This window comes from Oxyura jamaicensis, chromosome 6, assembly GCF_011077185.1.
Source record: "Oxyura jamaicensis isolate SHBP4307 breed ruddy duck chromosome 6, BPBGC_Ojam_1.0, whole genome shotgun sequence".
Lineage (NCBI taxonomy): Eukaryota > Metazoa > Chordata > Aves > Anseriformes > Anatidae > Oxyura > Oxyura jamaicensis.
The window spans coordinates 33523154-33537251 of record NC_048898.1 but is presented as its reverse complement, the minus strand read 5'-3'; the positions used below and the strand labels follow the sequence as shown (position 1 = coordinate 33537251).

Sequence of the window (14098 nt, the reverse complement as noted above, 5' to 3'; positions counted from 1 at the left end):
CAAGCCTTATTTTGAAAGTCTAGCAAATAAAAGGACTCCATTTGTCAGTGTCAGGATGGGGCAATGATCTTTTCCCTTTGAGCAGTAAAAAAAACCTCCCAGCACCTAATGGTGCTTGGCACTGAGACATGATCAGACGGAAGGAGCCTCTCCATTTGAAAGTAGATCTCATTTTAAAGGTTAACCTTTCTAGGCAGGATATGGCAAAGTTACCATGAACTATATGTTATAGTTCAGAAAGCATTCATGAACATTTCCAACAGGTCTGTGAACTAATAAATGGGATAAAACTCATGAAAAGTCATTTTAAGTATAGCTTTTCTGACATTTCAAGCTCAAAGCTTAGAAGTCTTACATCTTTATGCTGCCAGTCTCACTGCTTACTGTTTTATTTCCCCCGTATCTAGTGAGTCTGACACTGGTACCCCCATTCTGAAATTCTGAGTCCTGGCACCATTGTTAAAATGGAGGAGAGCATGAACCAAGCCAGATGTGCTGTGGCAGAGGTGGGGGAAGGCCTGCTGGCATCCAGGCGAGAAGCAGCAGCTCAGAGAACACCAGTTCTGCCCAGATGGTGCTGAGAGCTGCTGTTCATCCACCTCTGGTTGTGAAGTCCCCAGAAACCTGGGGTTGGGTCTTCATCAGACCCAGAGCTATCCTCCTTCACCTGAAGGAAACCAAGTTTAGTGTCCCTCCTCCCTCTGTTATTTCCATGTCAAATAAACATCACAAACAACAACAACAAAAATTAACAGCTATTACCTGAAATGAAGAGCAAAACCCCAATGGTTCACATCAAACATCAGGATTTTAGAAGACAACAACATGAGACAACATGGGTGCATTTACAGAAATGCCTCGCTAAATATCTAAGGCATGCTGGCCAGAAACTCCAGAGAAATTAAATACCTCTGGAAGACCTCCAGATACCTCTAAGGGGATAGCAGGCTCCTGCATTGACACTAGAGCTGCAGTCTGCTTCAGAGGAGCTCTTCAGAGAGCAGGACTATTTTGGGGCAGTGCAATGAGGCAGTACCACTTGGGTGAGTGCCCTGGTATGTTTAAGACATTGGCAGAGTAGCTGTGACTGAATTTTATAAAGGCAGTCTAAAAGTACAACATGTCTAGAAATTACTAGAAAATTTCCAATTGACTTATGATTCTAATAGATCCTAAGGAACTCAAATAATGGGGTGTAAAGCGTTGTTCCTCTCTGCCTACAGGAACCTCTGGTGAATGCAATAGACATAAGGTGAAACAAAGAATAAAGAGATCATAAAGGTCGCTGAGGTCTAGGGAAGAGGTGAAAGAGCACGTGAAACTATAAGAGGGAGCAGAAGCACGGAGGAAAGCCATGAGGTCAAGGCTTGAGGATCACTGCAGTAAGTGCTGCCCAGCAGAGAACTGCTTGCAAAGGATGGATTAAGTATTTTAACTATGCACTGCCAGAGGCTGTAACAAGGATTTGAAGTTTCATTAACCTGCAGTCTATACTTTTCTTTATAGTCTTCCTTGCTACACTACCCAGTCAGTCTCTGACCAAAAAAGCCTGTGATAAGTCATGATCGGATGGAGACCCAAACCTTCCCAGCAAGTCCTGCAGATCTGTGAGAGCTGCAGCCCTGCTGTTGCCTCAGTTGGTGTGAGGATGCACACCTGCAGCCTGTCCAGGGAGGCTGGCTCCATGAACACTTGGCATCCACAGTCAGCACAGCAGTTATGTATTATGCCTCCAGTTTCTTTGTGAGATCACCGGGATGCTTCTGGAGAAGTTTTTAAGAGGAAAAAATGGCCTCTCTAGAAGCCCTTTAGAAAAGCAGGAAACCATAGCCCTGCGTACTGAATCTTTCCAACTGCATCGATTTGAGGTACAATATTTTGTAGTTAGAAGTAGCTGTACTAAGTGCATGTACATGAAGTGATATACAAAGTGGGCTGTGGTGTGGGAAATTAGTGGTCAAAAAAACCCACAAAGGATAAAGGATGCCAATCCATTTCTGAAACCTCCTGAAGTATTTATTCTGAGAGGCAGCTCTTGACATATGTAGATACTGCAGCAAAAACCCACAGAGATTACACATAAATGGTTTGGAGCAGGGAAGAGCTCGTCACTCCAGCCCTTAAGGATCACAAACCTAGCGAGAGGCAGCACAGGTTGGTACTGCTCATAAACTGATGAAGATTAACATTTTATTTCTCTGTAGAGAGCAACATAAAATGAACAAGACTCACTGACGTTTGGTTAATGGTGTCTCAACAAAAAAGACTGAGCAGATTAGAGATGGTGAGTAGTTTATGATCAGTTTAATAAGAATAGGCAATAAGGTCTGGGAGACAGCATGACTTTGAACTGAGTCTGGAGTAACCTAAGCAAGCATCCACCCTCCTCACTCACTGCCTTTCAGATTTAGCCATCTTTTTCCCCTACTTTAATCATCCATTTCCCTAGTCAAATACACATCCAACTGTCTCCCTCACTACTAAAAAGTTACTACTATTGCAGGAAAAAATGTTTTCTGTTCTAATATTCCATTTCTGCTGCTAATATTAGAAAAGGGGAGCAAACAGAAAATGGTTGCAGAAAAGCAAGAGATGGAGAACACGCGAGCTCAGCTGCATGAAGGAACAGTATATGAACAGGAGCTTTCTGAACAGAGAAGGCTGTTCCTCTGACCTCCTGTGACCCTAGTAAGGTACTAATTACTGGGCTACTAATACTACTAAACAAAAAGAAGTGTTAATTTAACCTGGCAAAGGATTAATTAGTTAAGAAAATGACCAGGGAAAGAAAGGATGCCACTACCCTTCCGTTTCCAGTTTTGCTTCATTTGCAAACCAATTTAATACTAAATTACAAAACCAGGTGTGCAGCAGCTCTTAGTTGCAAGAATCAGACATGCGATTGCTCTTGTGAACAGCACAACCCTTACTGCTGGGCTGTAGCACTGGAGGCAAACAGGAATAAAGCTGAACTCTATTCCATCCCAAACTCTCCTGTGAAGCTTCCTATCACACAAGGTACTGTCCTTCCAGATAAGAATTTGAGTGCAGCCACAGGCCAAAAGGAATTGCTGTTCAGTCAGATACAAAATGTCAAGTTAAGACATTTGTGCTACAAAACCGAAGAGATTGTAAAAGACTTTATACAACAACAGCACAGCGTGCAGCTTCCCTCCTGCATGTGCTGGGAGGCCAGAGATCTGGTCTTCGATCTCTGTGCTGGTCACACTTATTCTCTGCTAGCAAGTTATTAACTGAAGTATTTCACAAGAGAAGCATAGATCCTGGAACTGAAGAAATGCAATTCTTTATGCAGCTAAGAAATGAAAAAGGGTTTGGAGTCCAGCATTGAAGAAAACACCGACAAGTCTGGAGAAGGCTGCATCTTGGTCAGGATTCAGCCACGCTGTTTGTGGCCAGGGAAGCAAAGTTCAATCCAAGTCAGACAACCCATCCTGCCAGCCCAGGGGCTTGTTTGCACTCAGATACAAGAGGATACCAGAGTATGAAACCTGTAGAAACCAGGAATAAATTTGTATTTGGAAAGATTGGGTGCAGATGTTCAGCTTGAAGCTGAGAAGGAAAATAGTCCTTTTTACCTGAAAGAGGGGAGAGGTCGGGACCACAGTAAAAAAGTGCAAGCAAGGGGTTACTGCAGCTCACATTGTTAGAAGTTATCAGGCAGAGGTCCTCCTGGGCATTGCTCCACCAATGCAGCCATCAGATATTAACTGCAAGGACCAAGGGGATCTCAGGTCCCCAGGGAGAAGGAGGGGATGGCAGCACAGATCCACTTTGCTTAGAGATAAAATTTTATCCACAGCGTCTCCTTCGACAGCGTTCTCTTTGGCTTTGTGGATGGGGGTTGTACCCTTTCCTTGAAGGACGCCCAAATGGCAGTTAAAAATAATAAATAAGAGCTACATTGCAGAAGCAGCGGAGTTGATAACGTCTCCCCTTTTCTGAGATTGGCACTTCTGTTTTGGTGTTACCATAGTGACAAAGAAATAACAGTGCAAACTGAAATAGACACAACAGTATTTCCAAAAAAAAAAAGAAAAAAGAAAAAGAAACAGGAAAACAAGCAAGTAAAGTTTCTTAAAATAGTGCCCACTGGAGCAGAAAGTCAGAAGTCTACCTGGGCTAAAACCTAAGGATTTACAGGGCACCAGGCTCCCAGGTTCACTTCTTTCCTCCCCATTTCTAACACACATTTTACCCTCTGGTGCCAGGTATAAAATTATGCTGTCTGTATAGAAACTCATATTTCAGCCCATGTGGGAAACGCTTGGACAAATGTGCTTTCTGAGAGAAAAGAAAACATTTTAAGACCCACAAGTATTTTGCCTCAGGAAGTTTCCCCTTAATCTTCGTGCTGACACCTTTCTCAGACACTCCTCAGCGCTTTAAACCATGCAGGAGGCCAACAGCAACTATTCTCAAGGTATTTAGTTTCTCCCCACAGATTTTTGCAATGATTGTATGACTTCAGATCTGAAAGACTACTCTCCTCATTAAATGACAGATAATTGAACAGGCGCACAGCAAGGGGCTGAACAATGATGCTTCCTCTAGAGCCCACAAGGGCAGCAACAACTGTTTCTTCCCTGAAAAGGGGCAAGAGTCTCAGCCAACTTTTTTTTTTTTTAAAAAAAAAAGAATATATTTCATAATAAAATATAAATCTAATCAAAGTATCTGATTAGACTAAGAGATACAACAAAGACCGTTCCAAACATGACAAAGTGGTAACAGAAGACCACAAGCACTGAGTTTTCAGCTGCAAACCCTGGCAGGGTGTTATACCAAGGTGCAAGGAGCAAGAACAAGGTCTCCTCTTCTTGTTCAGCCCCTCCTGCCACAGACTTTCAGGTATATTGCAGACATTTACATTGGCCCTTCAAAAAGAAGCCAATTCTCTTAGTATCCTCTTCTAAAAGAAGTGTCTACTTGTACAGTTAGAAAGCCAAACATCTAAAGCTTTAGATACATAAATGACAGCTCTCAGCCTCCCCCAGACTTCTTGAACAAAATACCATTTTTAGCGTAGCATGAAATTGCTGTCATGGAGAAGGAGTTGGGCCAAGGGCATTACCCCACTCCCCAGCATCTGTGCCATTCATTTCCAGTCGGTCTCAGACCCATAAGCTTCACCCTTTTCCCCAAAGCCAGGCACCCTCCTGCCACTGGTGGAGCCCGTTGCAGACATGCTGCCCCATGTGGGGAGGGGGCTTGGTGCATTACCAGTCTCTGGGGTTGTTGGAACGGTGCTGCAGTGATGTGCACAGGCAGCTGTGGAGCTGTGCCACCAGCATAGCGATCATATCACTCCAACAGCACCTTGGACATTTTATCCAGGCTGGGAGAAAAAAAAGACAGTGGCCTGCTGCTGGCCTGGAAACACTCTGGAGCAATTCAGTAATTTTATTTATACTGCTAAAAGGCATCTTGCATTGTCCCCAGTCCTTGCTTATTCACCATGGTTAAGCATACAACGTGTTTATTTTCTCATACATCTCTGTTGTGGAGGTTTGAGTCTTGGGGGAAAGAAGATGGATTTTGGCACCCCTGGGCTGTGAAATCCCTGCCATGCTGTCTGCCCACGCTGCCAGGCTTTCTGGACAGGTAGTGCTGGAAATGCTAGCCCAGAACTATACACTGTTAGCACTGGGCCCCTTTCAAAGAATGTTATTATAGCTGACAGCACAAGATAAATTATAGCATGTCTGAGAAATCAGCATATAAAGTTATCACATTTATATAAGGTGACAGATCTTTTATAAGAAAATGGAAATATATAGTGAATTTGGATGAAAGTGTTTGAAGCTTTGAGTCATTAATTTTTTTTCCTCATTCACTCTGGTTTTCACTAATTCTAATCTGTAACATTGTCAAGATTAGCTTTTTTCCACCTTTTTCTTCCATCATGAGATGGAAAGGAAGCTGCTGCCATAATCCATGCTCACGTGCAAACTGCTAGTTGTTCTCAGCTCTGCACCCGTCACAGTAAATAAGCTCTGAGGACATGGAAAAATTCAAGTTCTGTGCTGAGAGAATTACCCTGGAGTGGAAGCTTTATAGAAATAATCATAGCAATGTTTCCAAAATGGAAATAAAAGAAATCTCATACCACCATCTGTAAGACAAATCTGTTTTAAACATGGTTTTCCAGATCCCCAAAACAGATTTGCTGCTTTACCAATCTAGAAATTATCTTCACCCTTTCTAAAAGTCACTTAAATATCAGAATTAAAAGATCAAACAAATGATTTCTGAGCCTTGTAATATTTTTTGACAGAGCAAAGTGAGGTCCTGAACTCAATATCAATGCCTTCCAATCAGAGAAACACTGTATTTTTTCCTAACCAGCGCCCAAATTCCCAAGTCTCCTAGTTTCTAAGGAAACTGGAAAACCAGAAAGTAGGGGAAGCCTCTGGGTAGAGGTAAGTTAAGCAGCTCTTTTATGACAGCCATTTATCACCACTGCCCAGCTCTTTCACCTTGGCTGTACCCTGCTCTCAATAGTTTTAAGCATCAAGTGACTCCCAGCAAACCCAGGGCAGGACCCGCAGCGAGCAATCACAAAACCACACACAGGGAGGGAGAGGAGAACAGCTGCCTGGGTCTGCTGAGGGGCTGAGATAACACCCAAAAGTCAGGATCAGCATCCTGTGCACACAGCTAAGCATCACTGGCGTACAAGCAGCCTGGGCTCTGAAAAGAGCATGAACATAGACACAGGACAAGAAGAAAACGCTCAGAATACCTACTGCTGAGGGAGGGATGTAGGTGTGGAGATGGGGCTCAAGCAGGGCATGAACCCATGCATACTGCCCTGGTGTACCCATACCTTCCAATAGCTTTTATTTATTATTATTATTATTCAGTGCCTTGTCAGAGGCACTTCAGAGACTTTTCATGCCACTTCCCTAGTGCATCTCAACAACAGGTAGAGCCACAGGCAGTGAAATCCAACAGGTAGACCTCAGTCCAAGAACACTAACTGATGGCTGGATTGAAGCAATTGTTTGAAATCCTTGAATGCTATTTTCATACCAAGTTACATGGCATAGAATGACTATGCTTTGATTAAAAACAGGGAGCTTTCTGTTGCACTGGGGATGGGTGAGCCAGTTCTGAGCAGGAGGAATCTTTCCTCAGAGCCGCCTGCTGAGCTCCACACTGAAATGCAGAGGATGGCTCCAGGGCACTACGTACCCAAAACCTTCCCTTCCCTCACCTTCTCTCTATGATGCACACTGCTCCCACCTGCTTTAAGTTTCCCATTTTATCCCCATTTCCTGCTTTATCAGCCATCACACAGCACCTGGTAGGCTGGCATGGTTTAGCATCTTGAACCCAAAGCAAGACCGAGCACAGTAAAAGAGCAGTTTAGCATTTTAGGGCTGTACTACCTGCTTGGGCTTTAAGATCAGTTCACTTGGCCAAATATTTGTGTTTGGTGCCAACTGACTTTTAAACCATGCCTAGGCTGAAATAAAGCCAAGCAAACCAAATTCTCCCTCTCACAAGTGCTTACCCTAAGCCAACACTTTTTTTCCATTGGAAATCAGGACCACAGAAGCTGAAAAGGCACAATAATATTTCAGCATAGGGCACAGCACTACGAGCTAATTTGCCACTTGTAACCTTTCCGTATTTTGATGCCTCAGCCAAAGGTAAAAAGGCAGCACAACATTATCGTTTTGAACTTTACTGACAAAAATAGGCTGAAGCCCTTCCAGAAGTTGTGCGGGGGGGAAGACAGGTGTTGAAGGTTGTAAGAACATGGAGAAAGTATGGAAAAAAAAAAATGTCTAAATGTTTACAAAAATATCTTCCTTAAAAAAATACCTTCATAATATTTTAAATGGTAAAATGTGTACTTGCTTTGCCATGACAGGAGCACCATATAGAAAACTGTTACAGGTCCTTGCACCAGCTTTCTGACAACGAGCTCACCACTACACATGGACAAAACTTGTCCAAAATAGAAGTCTCCTCTGAAATAGAGGAGAGAAAAGCAAGCGATAAATCTGTAGTCTGTGAGTTACTATTTGAATGGATCATGCTGTGTTGGAAAAAGAGATGGGAATCTTTCTGCTTTTTCCAACCCAGGCCAAACCAACACCTGCTGCGGTGCTGGAAACACACAGGCCTGCTTTGCCCTCTTCCTCCTCCCTTCCCAAGGCAGGATGGTATCTGGCCATCACGCACCAGCCACAAAGGCACCATGAAGTTAATCAAACTTAGAATCGATTTACAAAGTGCAGAAGCTGAAGGACAGCTTCTCGATCAATGCGAGTAGTGCTGACACGAAGGAAGGAGCGATGCCACAGAGCGCCATGTGGACATGGCCATCCACAGCCAGACGCTTGCAGAGTAAAACTAAAGTAGAGGTGCTTAAGTAGCTTTTTGCACGCCAAGTTTGCCTCTTGATGGTCTTTCAGGGAGGATATGGACTACCCAAAGGGCCTTTTGTTAGCCTTTTTGTTTTAAGCTATAAGAAGTGTCAGTGTTTTGTTAAATTGACAGAAATAAAATTTAATCATGGCATCTTATTTTGACAAGAGGGAAAAAAAAAAGAACTGTTTACACAGCACGATCAATAATAGTCACGAAATAGTGCTGCAGGACATTTTTAATCAAACACTGGTGTACACAAGGCAAGGCAGATTTCAAGCTTTAAATCATTCTGGAGAGCCATGCAGCAAGACAAGCTGTCAAGATTTTACCTGAAATTTTCCAGCTATATGATATTTTTAAGAGAACCTGGACCTTGCTAGAGGCTCTGCAATGGATGGTACACTGTCTCTTAATAAGATTTTCTTTTATTCTCTGAAGTTTGTGACAATGTCTACCGTGACATATTGCTTTCACGGTGACAGTAAGTAGGCATTTGCTCAGAGTTTATAGTTGAAATAACTGAGGCATAGACGTGGCCTAAGATGACTCACAAATGCCTTCTTTTAAAACTTGAAACATGAGGTGCTTTCAGCTGCCTCACTGAACAGTTCTTAAAAGCTTGCTCAAGTTTAAAGAACAACCCAAATACAAGATGAAGCACTGGAAAAGACTTTTTTTTTTTTTTGTAATTACCTTGCTTCTTAGAGGTGCTTTGAGCAGCACCACTAAAACTGACAGAAAGCCTTCAAAGTCAGATTCTTGGAGTGCAACAAAGGACACATCCATTTGGGACAGGGATGGAGAAGAGAGGAGCAACAACTCCTGCCCCAGTGCTTCCTGGCTTGCAGACAGCCCTTTGGAAACCACAAGTTTCATACTCAAGCTCTCAATATATACACAAAGGACACAAGCCATGTTTTAGCTTACAAAACACCGCTAAAGTGATCCAGTTATGAGGACACTTTCCTCTCTACACAACAAAAATATCTAACCCATTTAAATGGAGAATTAGGACACCTCATATCAGCATGGAATTATTATAAAGAGATATAAACAATTTTTGTTATTTTTTTAATAAGGTTATCACATTTTATGTTCTCCCAGAATGGTTAATGCTGAAGTAACAACGTTGTCCAATGGGTGTAACTGCAGCTCAGCTGCACCTCCACATTGTTTGGCATCCCCAGAAAGATTTTATCCTTCGAGAGTTCCCTGCAGCAGCAGAATTGGATGTTCTATGCTCCAATTTATAACATCAGCTAGGAAATCTTAATTCAGCATAAAGAAAACAAGGAAAATTTCCAACAGTTCCTTGTATTTTAATTTTGTTCACAAGTACTATTGCTCATTTTCATAAAGTTTATGGAAAACAAAAAGTTGATGTCAGGCCTACTGGTAGGAGATCGGTATTGTAATACACACCTGACTGCAGTTGTGAGCATACTATGAAGACAGGATTTCTAGAATCCACAAAGTAATTCAACCAGCCCAGCGAGAAGCTATCCAAACCAAGGGCTCTGTTATTTTGCATGTAACAACACTGGTCTCAAAATTAAAACCTAGTAGATGCTGTGAAAACCTACTAAGATAGCTACTGCTTTGTCCAGCTACCAGAATATTTATCATTTTTCCTAAGATTTTTGCTCTTTCTGAAATAGGTCTACAACCCACGAACAGCACAGAAGCCATGCTGCTCGGTTTTGTTTGGGCAAAGCGTAGCTCTGCCCACTCATGACGGACCAATGGAAAGAAGTTAGGTGGAAGCCACGTACAGATTTTGAGCATCAGAAAGTTTTCAGCTCCTTCACAATATCAGCTTTTAGCACCATCTTTCAAAGCAGCAGAGCAATCTTTTCACATCAGTTCACTCCCACAAGCAGTCGAGTGATAGATCGGCTTTCCTTGCAGTCACTGGAAATTAAAGGAGTTCAACGCTTTATAGCCAGTCTCCAATTGTCCAATGGGTGCTATATTACACGTTATTTGACTATTCCATACACACACTGCTCAGATCCTGCCTCCCAGAAGTACTTTTTCAGGGAAAGAATACAATTTTGATTTATTCCTAGGGCAGGGGAAAACCGCAGTACAGAATTACTCAGGGGTAGGCTGCAGCATTATTAACATTCATTACAAGCCCAGAGAACAAATTAAGTAGCCCCTATGCAGTGGGAGCCACGTCAGAGCCTGAAATCAAGTCAGAGGCTCACGGTCTGTGCCATCACTGGGAGACACGTGGGCAGCTTCCCAGCACCCCGTCACAGTTTTCCAGCTATAAACTTCTGAGCTAAAAACTGGGAAAGAACATATTTCAACTTTCTTCTGGAGGCAGCTACCAAAGGACTGCACAAAGGGTTTTATGGTAATAAATAAAACATAGGAAATTAATTTTTAGGGCCCTGAGCTACCATACCATTCTAGGCACTTCATAAGCAACGTTAGAACCATAAAGCATACAACAAAAAGCACAGGGTATTGGAGGAACATAAATATTTAATGTTTTATCACTTTGCCTTTGTCACAAAGCCGTTCTAATATTACGAAGATGTCCTTGCACTCATCCTCAGGCATGTAATCCTCTTACAAGAGGAGGCCACGTGCAGGGTGGAGAGGCTGCACCGCACACCCACCTGCTTTTGCTTCAGACACAACCTACGTGGCCATTTTCTGATTGCTGAGGGGGTGAGGATGCTCAGGAGGACGCTGGGGTGACAGCACAACCATCTGCAAGCTGTGTGTGTTTTATACAAACATTATATGTTAGGTATGGAAAACTATTCAGTTCTCCGCCAGCCATAAACAAAGCCTCATTGTTTGTGCCAGAACTGCAGCCTCTGGGTTAAAACTGAAGCGTATCAGTAAATATCTGCGTAGCAGAAGCTCAAAAGGGCAGAAGACAACTTGTCCTGATGGCATGCACAGTGAGGAACACATCAGGAGGCCGTGTGCTGGTGATTAATGGTGAGCCCACGAGCCCTGATCCTTCCTTTGCAAAGGGCAAGGGAAGATACACAGGATTTCGATCAAATGAGAGATCTTCACGTTATAGCAGACCTCAGACTTGGATCCAGACAATATATCTTAATCCAGCTGGGATGCAGAAGCCACTTTCAAATCTCAGTTCTCTATAACACAAGCTTTATAACTATTAAAGCCAAGCCAATGGCAAGATAGGAACAATTATCCACGTAAGACCCCAGCAATACATATTATCTGATTCCATTCAAATTTTGTGAAAATTCAAGTGCTGCATAAGAAGAATATTTTTTTGATGCTCTTTCAAGTTGATATTATTTTCTCTTTTTTTTTTTAATTATTATTAAATTAGTTAGGAAATGAAGCTAGGAAGTTCTGTAATTGCATCTAAAGCATTCAACACGTAAAACATTTTGAAGTGTTCATAGAGAGTCAAATTCTTACACTTGCAAGAATAACACACCTTAGACCTCCTTAAAACAGGATGGGCACTGAGGAAGTCAAACAATATTGAGTTTTCACATCAGGACTGTGGACCACAACAAGAGTAGATAGAAAAACATATGGAGAACCAGGAGTCAAAGGAACATATTTTTTAAAGTGCCTTTACAGGCTTTCTAATCCAAAAGGCTTGATAAATTAAAAGATTAACTAATAGACAGTCAGAGATTTCAATAAGAAGCTCATAACATTTTTTTTCCTATTCCTCATAGCAGCTTTTACTTATAAGCCTAAGATTTTTTAAATATAAAAATGAAAATATAGAAAAAAAATGCAACCACATGATCCCCAAAGCCAAGATCACGACAGAGGTAATTAATTCACTATAAAAGAGGAAACTAGCAAAAATTCATCTCTTTTACAGAGTTGGTCATAGTTGGAAGGTTAAAAAAAGTAAAACATCTTAATTATTCTGTGCCAACAAATACACATTGGGTGTTCAGAAAAGTGGCTTGATTCACTTAGCTATTGCTTTTCTTATCACTCTAATAAAAGCTTTTCACAGTAAGAAGATGCAAATACAAGAAACGTTTATTTACCTTTACCAAAGACTTCCAGCTCTTGCAGTGAAATCCTCACAATATTACAGCCTAAAATAAGCTGGTTTGGTTACAAGATTCTTTCACAGAGACCTGAACAGCCTACCAGAGCCAACGTTGCTCTGAATAAAGACTTCCTTGAGAAGCAGGGACCACAGGTCCCTATTTAGCACCTCTTATTTCTTGATTGACAAAGTCAGATCTGGGGGGGAGGGGGGGGGGGGGGGAAGGGAATTAGAGCTGTTCTCCCGGCAGGTGGTAAAAGGCTCATATAATTGTTGGTTAGATCAGAACAGGTTAGGCAGAAAAACAAATCAGAATTAATTACAGCTGGCCCTATAGTTAGGGCATACGTTTATGTATAATTAGGTGAATCCTAATTCACCTCATTATGGAGCTCTGTGTTTTTAACATTTACTCCAGAATCCAGCTAGTGACAGAAACCTAAAAAATAAAATAAAATAATACAATCAATGTTTATGAGAGCAATTGAAGTGTACAGGTCCAGCTTGGAGACGTTAATACACATCTATGTTTGAACTAGTGATCCGGTAGGTCCCCTTTAAGTCTGCAGCACATGCATGTGTCAAAAAGATATGGATAGAGTTCACATAAATTTGACTTTAGAGCTCAATTTCTTCAAGGATAAACCTTTGCCTGGGTGGATGCTGCATAACAATTTGTGCAGGTTCTTGCTCTAGAAGGATTGAGAATGCCTTTTTTTTTTTTCTATAAAAACTTTGTGTCACTCTACTTTAATTTGCTCGGAATTTGGTTTATTGCTGATGTCTGCAAATTTCCACTTCCACTTCCAATTTGCTTCCTTTTTTCTTTCTAACCAACATCTCTCATTGCATTCTATCCATACAGTTTTGGAAGCAGCTTTGGGAATGTGGTTAGCAATGCGTATAGAGCAATATTTATTTATAAGAACACTTCCAGTTGACATAAAGGCAAAGTTCAGAAGAGCTGTCTGAGCCACTGCCTGCAAGTGCTGTCAGGAGAGGAACAAGGTGGGCATGTGGGGATGAAGGACAGCAAAGTGACACAGCGCCTTCTCACATTGCTTAGAAGGTTACAATTGCAGGTTTTAGGGCCAAATTTTGCTAAGAGTGTGAAGAAAAAAAAAATAATTACAATGTAAGTGCTTGAAACTGCTTTAGACTAGAGAGCAAGGCTTTAACTGAGGAAGAAATAATGAGGTGTGATGTATGACATTTGTAATAGAAAATTTTACTTCAAAATATATATTTTTAGCAGATGATCTGTAAAGTCTAGTTCCTCCTACCTTTTTTTTTCTTTTTTTTTTTTTTAACTCATAACAAACTCTTTTTATTTATTTTTTTTTAAATCCCACTGCTATTACCAAGGAAATGGACACAGAAATACCCCTTCATTGTGGCCTGCATAATATGTGAGAAACAGTGAAATGTGTAGGTAATGCCTGTTTTCTCACACAGTGAATTGAACTGAGCTTTAATTTCCCTGACATTTCAGTGTTTACTTAAGATACATCCAACTCAGCATCTCAACTAAAATAAGTAAATGCAAACTACATCATGCTGCCATACCCCATGTATCAAAACTGAACCTGAACAGACGGCCAATAATTTGTACTCAGATAGCACAGGCTATTAGGGAAAGCAACATATGTGGAAGGGTAGTGTTGAGCTTAA

At 41.6% G+C, this 14098-nt stretch overlaps 1 long non-coding RNA gene across 3 annotated transcripts in view; it reads right to left on the bottom strand.

Moving 5' to 3' along the window:
- LOC118169424 overlaps positions 1-12693 on the bottom strand; it is a 33020-nt gene extending 20327 nt beyond the window's left edge. Inside the window, exon 1 of one of the 3 annotated variants that reach the window (XR_004752090.1) lies at positions 12423-12693. This is a non-coding gene — a long non-coding RNA (uncharacterized LOC118169424). The remainder of the gene's footprint in view (positions 1-12422) is intronic. The other 2 variants (XR_004752088.1, XR_004752089.1) reach the window with 2 other exon arrangements.
- Between the last annotated feature and the right edge of the window lie 1405 nt (positions 12694-14098).